Raw genomic sequence first — 13,032 nt, forward strand, 5'->3', positions numbered from 1 at the left:
AAATTCCAGATGGAAAAGTTGTGTGTGTTCTTCATTTCACTCTGTTCACTGACCTTCCTCCAGCCTTCTTCCAGGTGTGCCAAGTGCACTGATGAGTCATCTGTCTACATGGTTAAATTATTCACTCTTGACTATTAGAGAGTAAGGCTGCCCTGGGTAAAACATTATCCTTGTGAGGTTAACAGTACATACAAATGGAAGAGATCTTGGAAGTTTGTAGAGGTTGAATAGACGAAGGTCACATCAAGGGAGAGAGGAATGGTTGGAGCAAAGCGCTGTGGGCTGTGTGCTTGTAGTAAGGTGAAGAGATCAGCTCCAGTCCCTCCTTAAAGAGATTGCCTCCCATCTTGCCTCCCCCAAAGTGTCCTTTTCCAGGTGGGAAACAGACTTTCTATCCATTTTTTCATTCACATTTGCACTTCCCGACTTAACACTTGGTTTCCTTGCTTTTGTAGAATAATTCCTCACATTTGAAAAATCAGGTTCCTGAGGCAGGGGCACATAAATGCCGTAGCAATGTTAATTGCTCTATAAACCATTATTTGTGGTCACTGCCTGATTTCTTTGCTTCTTGGTTGTTACAGAGAGGCTGAACTTTCAAGAATCATTTTGTAAGAACTGTTTTACATGGTTGAGTTGGATGGACTACCTTGAAGGCTCAGCCCAACGCCTATGTGCTGAGGTGAAATGTGTTGCTTGCCACAATATGTCTGGTGTCTCCAAGCTAAAAGAACAGAAGATCTTTAGGGAACTACAGCTTTTGGGAGTGAGGTAAGAATGTTATACATGAAGACAGTGTGCTGCCATCCATGCAATGGGTGAGTGAGATTTCTCTTTATATTACTATAAAATATAGCAACGGTAAATATAGAACAAATTGTCATCTTGCAAAATCAGCTTTTGTTGTAAACTTTTCTCCAAGTTTTGTGTTGCTTGAAGGAGTTGCATGACTTGCTTCTCTGATGGCTGCTTTGGATCTGAGAGTCCACATTTCATCCCCAGCCTTATGATCTCTGCCACTTGGGGGCATTCCATTTTGCAAGTTAGTGACATGTCCACAAAAAATAATGGGTTAAATTGCTCAGCAGTTAATTTATATTAATTTTGAAGAATGCATTTCAGTATTCAATTATGTTAATAAAGACATTTAGTTTGAGAGTAGAATTGCCCATTCAATTAAAAAAATCACAACACTCATTCAAAAGAAAGCATCTTTAGCAGAAAGGATTTTGAAAGAGCCAAGCATCTAAAAATATTTTTAATTGAAATTCTTTTAAATGTGGCTTGTAGCTTAATTGGGTACTATGTGGCAAGATTGCTCCCAGAAAATGGCCATTTTAAAATATAATGACATTAAAGCATGTAACAAAGAATGTTCTATTGCAACTTATAATATATTGGATACACAAATTTAGGTAATGATAGCTAGATGTTTTGTGCTAACAAGCTCATAATACTGATACACAATATGGCATGCTCTCTTCTTTTGTTCAGTGTTAGAAACTGCAACTATGATAGTTAACAAATGAGTGAATGGAAATAGAAAATTCATGAGACTTTGTCTACTTCCTTTGTCAATACTTTCACTCAAATATATCATTTCAATTCAACATTAGGATAGATGCATTTTGGGAATTGTAAATAGCTGAGAATCAGAATTCAAAGATCACAGTAATTTCCCAATGACTGACCAAAAAGATATACAAATTTCTTAAAAAGGCATTCAGAATAATTATTTTAAGAAAGCTCAACAAACCTAAATAAAATAGAGAAATAATTTAATGAAATGAGAAAAAAATGCTAAGTTAATAAAATGAGAAATTCAACAGAGAAATTGAAATTAATTTTTAAAAAACAAATAGGAATTCTGGAATTGAAAGATATAATGAATAAAATGAAAAATACAACAGCCAAACAGTGAGCATTAACAGTAAAACTGACCAACCAGAAGAAAACTCTTAAACTATGTAGCCAGAGGAGGGAAAAAATGAAAAGAAGTGGAACAAGTTTATGAGATTTACAGAACAGCATAAAGTAAGCAAAAAAAGTCCATTTTAAGAGTTAAAAGAAAGACAAAGGAGAAGAAAGCTTTTAAAAGAAATAATAGCAGAAAACAGACCTTTAGCTGTTTCAGATTGGTAGACCTGTGATGCCTTCCTCTCACAATGTACCCTGTCTTAATTAAGAGTTATTAGTCTTAGTCTGTGGCCTATGAATAACCATCTCTAATCTAAACATGAGTTAGTGAATTCATGTGCTTTTTTCTGGTTATTAAAGTCACAAACACTTTTCACAGATCAATTTGAAGCTAAAATATAAATTTGGGATAAATCTTACTGAAAATTAAATTACAAGTTATAAAATATAAAAAGAATAAAATCAATCCTAATTAATTCTATCAGTGAAATTGAGTTGATACGAGTTTTTCCTATAATGCTTCCAGGCACAATTTTAATCTTGATGACATTACTAACTTCTAGGATTTTACAGAGAAATCTTGTGTAGAATCAACTTTCTCATTCTAAATTCTTTAAATGCCAGTCATAGCCACAGTTCTTTTCTTTTTGCTCATAACAATAATAGAATATGACATCTTGGATAGTTAAACTTGCAACTTTCAAACATTATAAAGCCATCTGGAACACTTGTAAATCACAATTCTATGAAAGTCATAACTCCTCACTGCTAATTGTGTTTTTTTTTAACATTTTTTTTTATTTTTTTGACAGATAGTGTTAGACAGTGAGAGAGAGAGAGACAGAGAAAAAGGTCTTCCTTCCGTTGGTTCACCCCCCAAAAGGCCGCCATGGCCAGAGCTATGCCGATCTGAAGCCAGGAGCCAGGTACTTCCTCCTGGTCTCCGACGCGGGTGCAGGGGCCCAAGCACTTGGGCCATCCTCTACTGCCTTCCTGGGCCACAGCAGAGAGCTGGACTGGAAAAAGAGCAACTGGGACCAGAACCAGCACCCATATGGGATGCCGGTGCCGCAGGCGGAGGATTAGCCAAGTGAGCCATGGCCCCAGCCGCTAATTGTGTTTTAAAAGAATAGAATGTCAGTAACTCAAATATTCCTACATTTTGGGAAATTAATCAACCAACTTTATTTTGGAATAATATTATTCTAGACTTTATATTGTTCTAGGAATAGTGAGACATTAACAAGTCCTTACCCTCAAGAAATTGACACCATGATTGAGAAAGCAAAGTGAATTCAATAGAGAATAATTCATGAAGATGCATTATATAAGCCAGGGAAATTCAGTATCTTTGTGTTTATTACATAAGAAAAAAAGTTGGATGAGAATTTTTGTTCTTCTTAACTGTAGTGAAAATTGTAATGTTAGTAGAGGGCTAAAGGTTCCTCTCAATATTTGTGCCATAAATATGGTAAAATCAGAATGAAGATAGCCCTGTAATAAGGAGATGATTCATGAAGACTCTGCTAGCAGATTGCTTATAACAATGTCTTTATAGGCATTTGACATCATTGTCTTAAATGTATGCAGAAAGTAAAACATGTGACAGTAATTTATGTTTTGTCATATTTTTGAAAATAGTCACTTTCTCCTTATCTGCAATCATTTTGAAATTGAGGGTAGAGGTGGTACAGACACTTTGCTAAGTATTGAGTGTATGGAAAAGAACAAGAACTAGTCCATGTTCGTAAATAATTCATTTCTAGTGTCATTTTCTTATTTCTGGTCATAGTAATTTTTCATTTAGACTCCAACCTAATTTTCCTTGCCTCTCTCTTCTTTCAATTTATCTATATGCTATCAAGGAGAGTTTTCAAAAGTACAAATATAAAATTCTTCAATTATTTTGCATTTTATATTGACTATAATTTAGTTTCTTTATTGTCACATGTGTATTTTAACATACTGAATCTTTCTCGTCCATTTTATCTGTATTGAAACTACACTGAATTATTTTCTGTTGCCCAAATATAAATGGCTTTTCACTGATCAGAGTCAAGGAGAATATCTTGAATACATTCTTATTGTCATATAAACATTTTAAAAATGGATTTGACTCACCTCCTCATGTATTCTTATTTTGGAAGATGATGCTTAGGCTGAGAAATCATAGACGCATACTTCATACTTAATGGATAGCGTAGGCTGTGATATATGATGGTTTAGGACCTTGAATGTCACGCTGGGCGTTTGAACTTTAGTTTAACAGCATTGTGATGCTGATGAAGGGTATATATATAATTTTAAAGATGCATATATATATATACATATATATGTATATTTTGAAAGAGTTACAGAGAGAGAGAGGGAGAGGGAGCGAGAGAGAGAGAGGCTTCCACCCACTGGTTCACTCTTCAGATGGCTGCAATGGCCTCATCTGAGTCAAACAGAAGCCAAGAGCTTCATCTAGATGTCCTACAAAGGAGGCAGGGACCCAAACACTTGGGTCATCCTTTGCTGTTGTTCCTAGGTGACTAGCAGAGAGCTGGATTGAAAGGGGAGAGCTGGGACACAAACTAGCACACATATGGGATGCTGGCATTGCAAGAACTGGCTCTACTTGCTACATCACAGCACCGCCCCTGTGGTGAAGGTTATATTTTTATTGTATCTTATTTTCCAATAGTTTTCTTCAGAAAATGTATCAAGAGTGTCATATCAACTTAACTGATGTTAGAATGGAGAGGGGTAAAAAATTTAGGAGCATATTGCAGTTTGTACATAATGTGATTATATCTTGTATTGAGGTGTGCTTTCAAAGAAAAGATAAAACCAATGAAATTTAGGGTAATTTAAAAATATAAACACAGCATGTATGAAAATAGTATTCTTTAAATGATTTTAAAATAATCATTATAATTTAAAAACATATTATACTTTTGCACAGGTTTGTGTTCCTAATCTTCTGGTCTCCTGTTGCCCTGGTTTTGCAGGATTTCTCAAACACATAACCCAAGTTAGGGATCAGTTCTTTGTATTTTTATGAGACTCTAGGAGCCACTAACTCATTTTGTGGCCTTGTGTTTGTAACACAGAAGCTTCAAGCGAGGAGAGAGGGTGAGTGAGCTGGAGACAATTTGAAGGTGTAAGAGTAAAGAAGTGAAGAAATGGGAGATATGATGAACTATTTCACATATGCAGTGTCAATAGGTATATGATGCTGTATATTCCTGTGCATCACTTGCAAGACTCTCTTGAGAGTTTTTTAAATAATCTGTATTCCCTTTGAAAAGACTCATACTATTACATTATAGAATCTTGACACCCCATGATACACCTGAAGAACAAACTATGGGGAATTAAAATCTTTAGGAGAGATGACTCCGTATTCCATCTATCTCTATTAATAAAGTGCCCATTATCTTTATAAATAGCAACGTCAAACCTGACCTTGTTATCCTGTTTGCTGAAGTGCCAGCCACTTTATAAATCATGAGTTCAGGGTCAACAAATGAAGGCTTGTGTTCTCAGGATGGAGAGTTGAGTAGACTTACTATTCATCATGAAGAGTCATTTAATCTACTTTTTAAGAAATGAAATAACAATCTGCAAATCTGATTTTTCTTTTCATGTGACATCTCTAAAGAATAAAAAACTGAATTAACATATTTCTCAATTATTAGGAATTTACATGAAATTAAAATTTAATAAACTATAACCATGTGAATCTGATTTAATTTAGCTTACATTTACATTTTAATTCAGGGAAGAGAGTGGTTTACATACACATACCCTGTTCTATTAAATGAGCCTCTTATTAGATACTGTATAAAACAATCCTTGATTAATGCTTATTATGTGAAGTCGTGTAACAATTAGCTATAATTATAGCATTCCATTCTCTGATTTAAATAGGAACACACTTCCAATCTGAGTACTCAGCTTTCAAATGCAGGTGAATAGATGGCAAACAGTGGATTTCACTGCTAGGCTAAACTCAATCAGGTGGTCAGCCATAAGACATCTTTGTGTTAACATTTTATTTCTGCAAAGTATTTTCCATAATATGAGTAAATTTCTACTTATGTCTTAGGGTTGACTCTGCTCATGGGATAGGGAACTGGAAACTAAAAACAATTATATTATAGAACTTAATAATATAAATATCTTCACCTCACCCCGGTTAGAATGGCTCACATGCAGAAATCTACCAACAACAGATGCTGGCGAGGATGTGGGGAAAAAGGGACACTAACCCACTGTTGGTGGGAATGCAAGCTGGTCAAGCCACTATGGAAGTCAGTCTGGAGATTCCTCAGAAACCTGAAGATAACCCTACCGTTCGACCCAGCCATCCCACTCCTTGGAATTTACCCAAAGGAATTTAAATTGGCAAACAAAAAAGCGGTCTGCACCCTAATGTTTATTGCAGCTCAATTCACAATAGCTAAGACCTGGAACCAACCTAAATGCCCATCAACGATAGACTGGATAAAGAAATTATGGGATATGTACTCTTTAGAATACTATACCGCAGTAAGAAACAACGAAATCCAGTCATTTGCAACAAAATGGAGGAATCTGGAACACATCATGCTGAGTGAAATAAGCCAGTCCCAAAGGGACAAATACCATATGTTCTCCCTGATCGGTGACGACTGACTGAACACCAAGAGGGAAACCTGTTGGAGTGAGGTGGACACTATGGGAAATGGTGGCTTGATCAGCATAGCCCTGACTGTTAATGAACAACTTAATACATTATCCCTCTTAGTAGTTTTTTTTATCTGTTCTACTTAATATGACTGGTTTAGATCTGTAATTGATGCACAGTTATTCTTAAGTGTTGAAAATTAACTGAAATGTGATCCCTGTTGAACATGGTGGTGGGAATGGGAGAGGGAAGAGATGTATAATTTGGGACATGCTCAGGCTGACTTGCCCCAAGTGGTGGAGTTGGAAGCATACCAGGGGATTCCAATTCAATCCCATCGAGGTGGCATGTACCAATGCCATCTCACTGTTCCAGGTGATCAGTTTCAGTTCACAGTTGGTCATGGTGAAGGGACTGGGAGTCAAAGGGAACACATAGACAAGTCTAGTACCTGCTAACGCTAACCGATGGAGTAAATAAAGGGGAGAGTGATCCAACATGGGAAGTGAGATACTCAGCAGACTCATAGAATGGCAGATGTCCTAAATAGCACTCTGGCCTCAGAATCAGCCCTAAAGGCATTCGGAGCTGGCTGAAAAGCTCATGAGAGTATTTCAGGCATGGAAAGCCAAGACACTCTGGCAAAAGATCTCTGCGAGTGAGATCCCAGTGGAAAGAACAGGTCATCAAAGAAGGAGGTACCTTTCTCTGAAGGGAGGAGAGAACCTCCACTTTGACTATGACCTTGTCTAAACAAGATAAGAGTCGGAGAACTCAGAGGGCTTCCATAGCCTTGGAAACTCATGACTGGAGCATGGGGAGATTACTGATGCCATAGACAGGAGTGTCAATTGGTAAAGTCAACAACAGGAGTCACTGTGCACTTACTCCTCATGTAGGATCTCTATCCTTAATGTGCTGTACATTGAGATTTAATGCTATAACGAGTACTCAAACAATATATTTCACTTTGTGTTTCTATGGGGGTGCAAACTGTTGAAATCCTTACTTAATGCATACTAAACTGATCCTCTGTAAAAAAAAAAAAAAAAAAGAAAAGAAAAGAAAAAAAAAAGAAGTTATCAATTCCCAACTTGACTCTCACTGGGATTAAACATGACAATAGGTCTGCTCTGATTTCATCATCATTTAAAAAAATCATCTATTATTTTTCACTATATGTTTCTGTGTGGGAGCAAACTGTTGAAATCCATACTTAATGTATACTAAGCTGATCTTCTGTATATTAAGATAATCGAAAATGAATCTTGATGTGAATGGAAGGGGAGAGGGAGTGGGAAAGGGGAGGGTTGTGGGTGGGAGGGAGGGTATGGGGGGGAAGCCATTGTAATCCATAAGTCGTACTTTGGAAAATTATATGCATTAAATAAAAGTTTAAAAAAAATAATATAAATATCTTCTTTAATTTTCTGAATGTTTGCAGTCAAAATTTTACATCAGAGAGGACATTATAGCCTGGTAGTTAAAATGCCTTTGTCTCACATGGAATAATTTCTGGCTCCAGGTCCTGGCTCCAACTTTCCACCAATGCAAACCCAGAGAAACAGAAGTGATGATTCAAGTAAATGGATTTCTGCCACCCTTATGGAAGACTTGTATTGAATTCCCCACTTCTAACTCAAGCACCAACCCAGACCTGGCTCTTGAGAGCATTTGAAGAGTAAACCAGAACAGTGGATGAGTTTTTGTCCCCTCTCCCTTTTCCCTCTGTGTGTGTGTGTGTGTGTGTGTGTATCTGTATCTCTGCTTCTCAAATAAATAAATACATACATCTTCTTCACCCAAACAGCTAGAGAGGGAAACAAGGAAACTTACCAGGGGGCTTCAAAAAGTCCATGGATGATTTGCATTATCTTTCAATCCCATTTGTCAGTGAAGTTTCTGAAGTACCTTTCATATGAGTCATTGTTTGATGTATTAACAATATTAATTATTGAGGCTAGTATTGCAGCACAGGGGTTAAGCTGCCGCTTGAGGTGTCTGCATCCCATATTTGTGTGACTACCTGGTAGTCAGCACATCATGGCCCAAGGTTCCTACCACCCATATTGGCCAGCTTTGGCCTGGTCCAGCCTTGGCTGTTGTGTTCTTTTGGTAGGTAAATCACCAGGTGGAAGCTTCCTATTTCTCTCTCTCTTTCTCTCTTTCTCTCTCTTTCATGCTCTAGCTCTCAGTTATCCTTTCAAATAAATAAACAATTTTTAAAATGGCCAGGAAACCTGGTACTATGATGATAGATAGATAGATACATAGATACATGCATAGAGATAGATAGATAGAGATATGGGTAAATGGATTAGATATAGATATGAATATAGATAGATATAGATATAGATGATATAGATATAGATATGGATTCTTCCTCCATCTCCAGAGATAGATGTTTTAGTTAGTCAAACAGACACCAAGCTGAAGTTTACCTTTCTGGGCACCCTTACAGGTAAGGGTGACCATGGGACTAGTTTCTGGCAAATGTGACATGGAAGGAAAATGCGTATGTTTTTATAGTCATGTGCTTAGGAGAAGAGCAGTAGCCTCTTCCTTTTTTTCCCATGTTGTCAGTTTGTTTGAATATGGACATTATGGTAAGTTGGAATAGCCACCATCTCAACACCTGAGATAGAACCTGCTGGAAGAAGTTAGCAAAGCAGTAAACTGGTGGGGCTAGGATTATCTGATGTCATGAGCAGATTTCTTCCACCTGGAGTGTTTTCAAGACTGCTATAAATTTCCCTTATTAAAGCAGCCCCATCATATCCTTAAAAATACCCGAATCTCAATGTGAAAGAATGGAACATTTTTAAAGTCTAGATTAGGCAAAGGAATTGTTTGATCTGAACATATTTACAGTAATTCCACTCCATCCAACAGGACTTTCTGGGATGATAGAAATGTTCTCTACAATTTAATTCAGTGTCTGATAGCTACATGAAGTTATGGAGCATTTGAAGTGTGGATAATTGTTCTAAGGAATTATATTTTTAATTTTAGTAAATTTTTGATAACTCAAATTTGAATATTCTCACAGGGTTAGTTACTACTGTATTGGGTGGCACAGATGTAATAGTTATGTATCCATTACTTTGTCTCATTATACAATTCAAAAATTGTACCTATTTTCTTCCATAGTCAGAGGGATGATGGCTGTTAAAAATAGGTCAGAAGTGCCTAAAACACGTATACTTACTAGTTGGACTGTCAGAAGTCTACATGTCTTTAGTTTGTGGGAATCAATAATTAACTAAATGTTTTAATGCGCAAGTTATCAAACATGTTTCTGTATGGAGAAAATACGAAATGAGAGGCTGCTTCCTTGCACTTGCTGTGTGTGTAGTCATGCATGTAGCTGACTCCCTTCTCTCTTAGCTTTACAGGGAGGTGGCAGAGAGATTTCTGGGCAAGCATCAGCTGCTTACTCTAGGCTCAGGCTTCCGTCCAGAGTTTCTCTCTGCTTTCTCACCACGTCTATTTAGGTTGGCAAATGAATTTAAGGGATCCTCTTTTATCACTCTTTGATGAGATTTAGAAAAGATCGTGGTTGAAGTGCACAGCCTCCTGGGGCTGCTGCTGTGGTTTGGTAGGCTAAGCTTCTGCCTGCAGTGCCGGCATCCCATATGGCACTGGTTCTGGTCCCGGCTGCTCCTCTTCCAGTCCAGCTCTCTGCTGTAGCCTGGGAACGCAGCAAAGGATGGCCCAAGTGCTTGGGCCCCTGCACCCACATGGGAGACCAGGAAGAAGCACCTGGTTCCTGGCTTCGGATCGGCATAGCTCTGACCATTTTGGCCATTTGGGGAGTGAACCAACAAAAGGAAGACCTTTCTCTGTCTCTCCCTCTCACTGTCTGTAACTCTACCTCTCAAATAAATAAATAAAATCTTTAAAAAAAATCCTCATGGAGCTACTCCTTCATCATGTAATTTTCGGCTTACAAGAAATTTTAAAAATTATTTATTTAAGAGGCCGGAGGAGTTGTGGGGTGGGGCGCTGCTGTAGCATTTTAGGCTAAGCCTCCATCTGCAGTACCCACATTCCATATGGGCTCCAGTTTGTGTCCTGGCTGCTCCTCTTCTGATTCAGCTCTCTGTCTATGACCTGGGAAGGCAGTAGAAGACAGTCCAAGTGCCTGGGCCCTGGCACCCACATGGGAGACCCAGAGGAAGCTCCTGGCTCCTGGCTACAGATCAGCCCAACTCTGGCCCTTGCAATCATTTGGGGAGTGAACCAGCAGATGGAAGACCTCTCTCTCTTCTCTCTCTCTCTCTCTCTCTCCCTCTGTCTGTAGCTGTAGCTCTCAAATAACTAAAATCTGAAAGAGAGAGAGAGAGAGAGAGAAAGAGAGAGAGAGAGAGAGACCTCGAACCTATCCATCAACACAATTTTCCAGATGCCTGCAAGTGACAAGTGATGGGGTGGGAATTTAATCCAAGTTTCCCATGTAGGTGACAGGAATCCAGATTCTTCATTACCAAGAAGCTGGAGTCAGGAGCACAGTCAGGAGTCAAAATTAGGCATTCTGGGGTGGAATGCAGCCTGCTACATGGTGCTAAATGGTGTCTTATCTGCTAGGTATAATGACTTCACTTAAACGGTAATTCTGATTTTACTGTTATCTGATTTACACAAGTTTCCCTTTTAATCAGTGTGTTTTGAATTCTATTTTAAGAGACCAACTCTCACATGAGATCATTAAGAGGGTTTCCTGTATCATGTTCTAGTAATTGTAGAGCTTTTCCTACAGTCACTAGATTAAAAAAATTGAATTGGATGTTATTTTCATATGTATGATATAAGAGAGCATTCAAGCTTCTTTTTTCTATATGGACATCAATCAATCCTATTACTTGTTTTATTAAAAAATTTACTCTTTCTGTGTTGCCATACTGTGTGTCACTTTCCTATTTGCCTGGGTCTGGACCATCTTCTACGATCGTCTGTTTTTACTGATTTTTATCTGCTTGCTCTACCAAGTTATTAAAAACAATGTGAAAATCCTTCACTATACTTACGGACTTGCCTACTCCTCTTTATACTTTTTTCATTTTTGGAGTTTTTATATTTTCCTATAGATTTATACCTCTTTCATACCTGTGATCTTTTTACCCTATAGTTATATATTATAAGGTAGTTTTTGCTTTTAGTTTGGTTTGTATAGTATATTATTCCATCTTTTTATATACTAATATGTCATCTATAAGAATACTTAATCCAATTGTATAATTTTCTTAGCCTGAAGATACTTTTACTTTTATGAAGTATACCTTTTGTCCCATTTACATTAATAAATAAATACTATGTTTAACTTGTAAGTACATTACCCAACCATATCACCCACCTGCCTATGATCCTCTTTTTTTTATTCTCTTGCCTTATTTCTAATTAAGTATTGTGTTAATTGTTGCATTGCCATCAATTAATTTGTAACTTACACATTATTTTTCTATCTATTAGTTATTATAATGATAACTATGTCTATTTAATTCATCACATCCAATGTTCATGTTTGATTTTGACACCTGTGTAAACCATAGACCATTTCAATTGGATTTTCTCTTATAACTTAAATGTCACTCTTGTTATGTTTATTAATTTCTCTGTCTTTTAAACATACAAATCATTTTTGTGTAAACAGCCATTATTCTTTTGCACATTCCAGCATATTTTCTTTTAGTATTTAATTTCTTTTTTCCTTCTGAGCTATACTTTGATATCATTTTCTTAAATGCATAAAATATATTTTCTATACCACTTAGGTTTTGAAAATCCTTTACACTATTATTGTGTGTTCTATGTATTTCAGGCATAGAACATAAGGACATATTTGTCCAACTTTTTAAACAAGTCTCAAAAAGAACATTCTCTACTACTCTATTTACTCTTAGTGAAAGTGGAAACAGTTTATGTATATTGCTGTCTGTTAATATTATTTTCCCAGTAAAACAGTTTTGGTTCCCATGTATATAAGACTTGTAAATATTACGTTAAATCCAATCATCATTTGGATACTAGAAATACAACAGTAAATAAAATGAACAAAAAACGTCGCCTTCATAGAGCTCACATTCTAATCTGGGGAGATATACACATGAGTAAAGTATAAAGTATATTTTGTAAACTACATCAGTTATGAACAGAAATGACTATTGATGGGAGGGAGATGGCAATTATGAGATTTTAGAGCATAACATTTCCTAAGCATGATGAATACCATGAAATCCACACTGAGATGCATCAGCATGAAACTGAAGATTATCAGACACAAAGAGCCATACTTTAAGTGGGTAGAGCAAATTGCTTACAGAGCAGAGACAGTGACAATTAGTCTGACAGTAGATATCTTATGAGCAAAAAGGATACCAGAAGAGCTTGTAATAATATCTTCAAAGTATAAGAGAAGAGATCCTGTAAATTTACAATTGTGCCCCAAAAAATGTGAACTATAT

At 36.8% G+C, this 13,032-nt stretch overlaps 1 long non-coding RNA gene across 1 annotated transcript; it reads left to right on the forward strand.

Annotated features, from left to right (window-relative positions):
• Positions 1–236: 236 nt before the first annotated feature.
• On the forward strand, positions 237–8,905 carry LOC103348684 (uncharacterized). Its single transcript, XR_516990.4, has 3 exons — positions 237–375; positions 585–818; positions 8,097–8,905. It is a non-coding gene; the product is annotated as an uncharacterized lncRNA (long non-coding RNA).
• The last annotated feature ends 4,127 nt before the right edge of the window (positions 8,906–13,032 follow it).

This window comes from Oryctolagus cuniculus, chromosome 3 (genome assembly GCF_964237555.1).
Source record: "Oryctolagus cuniculus chromosome 3, mOryCun1.1, whole genome shotgun sequence".
Taxonomy (NCBI): Eukaryota; Metazoa; Chordata; class Mammalia; order Lagomorpha; family Leporidae; genus Oryctolagus; species Oryctolagus cuniculus.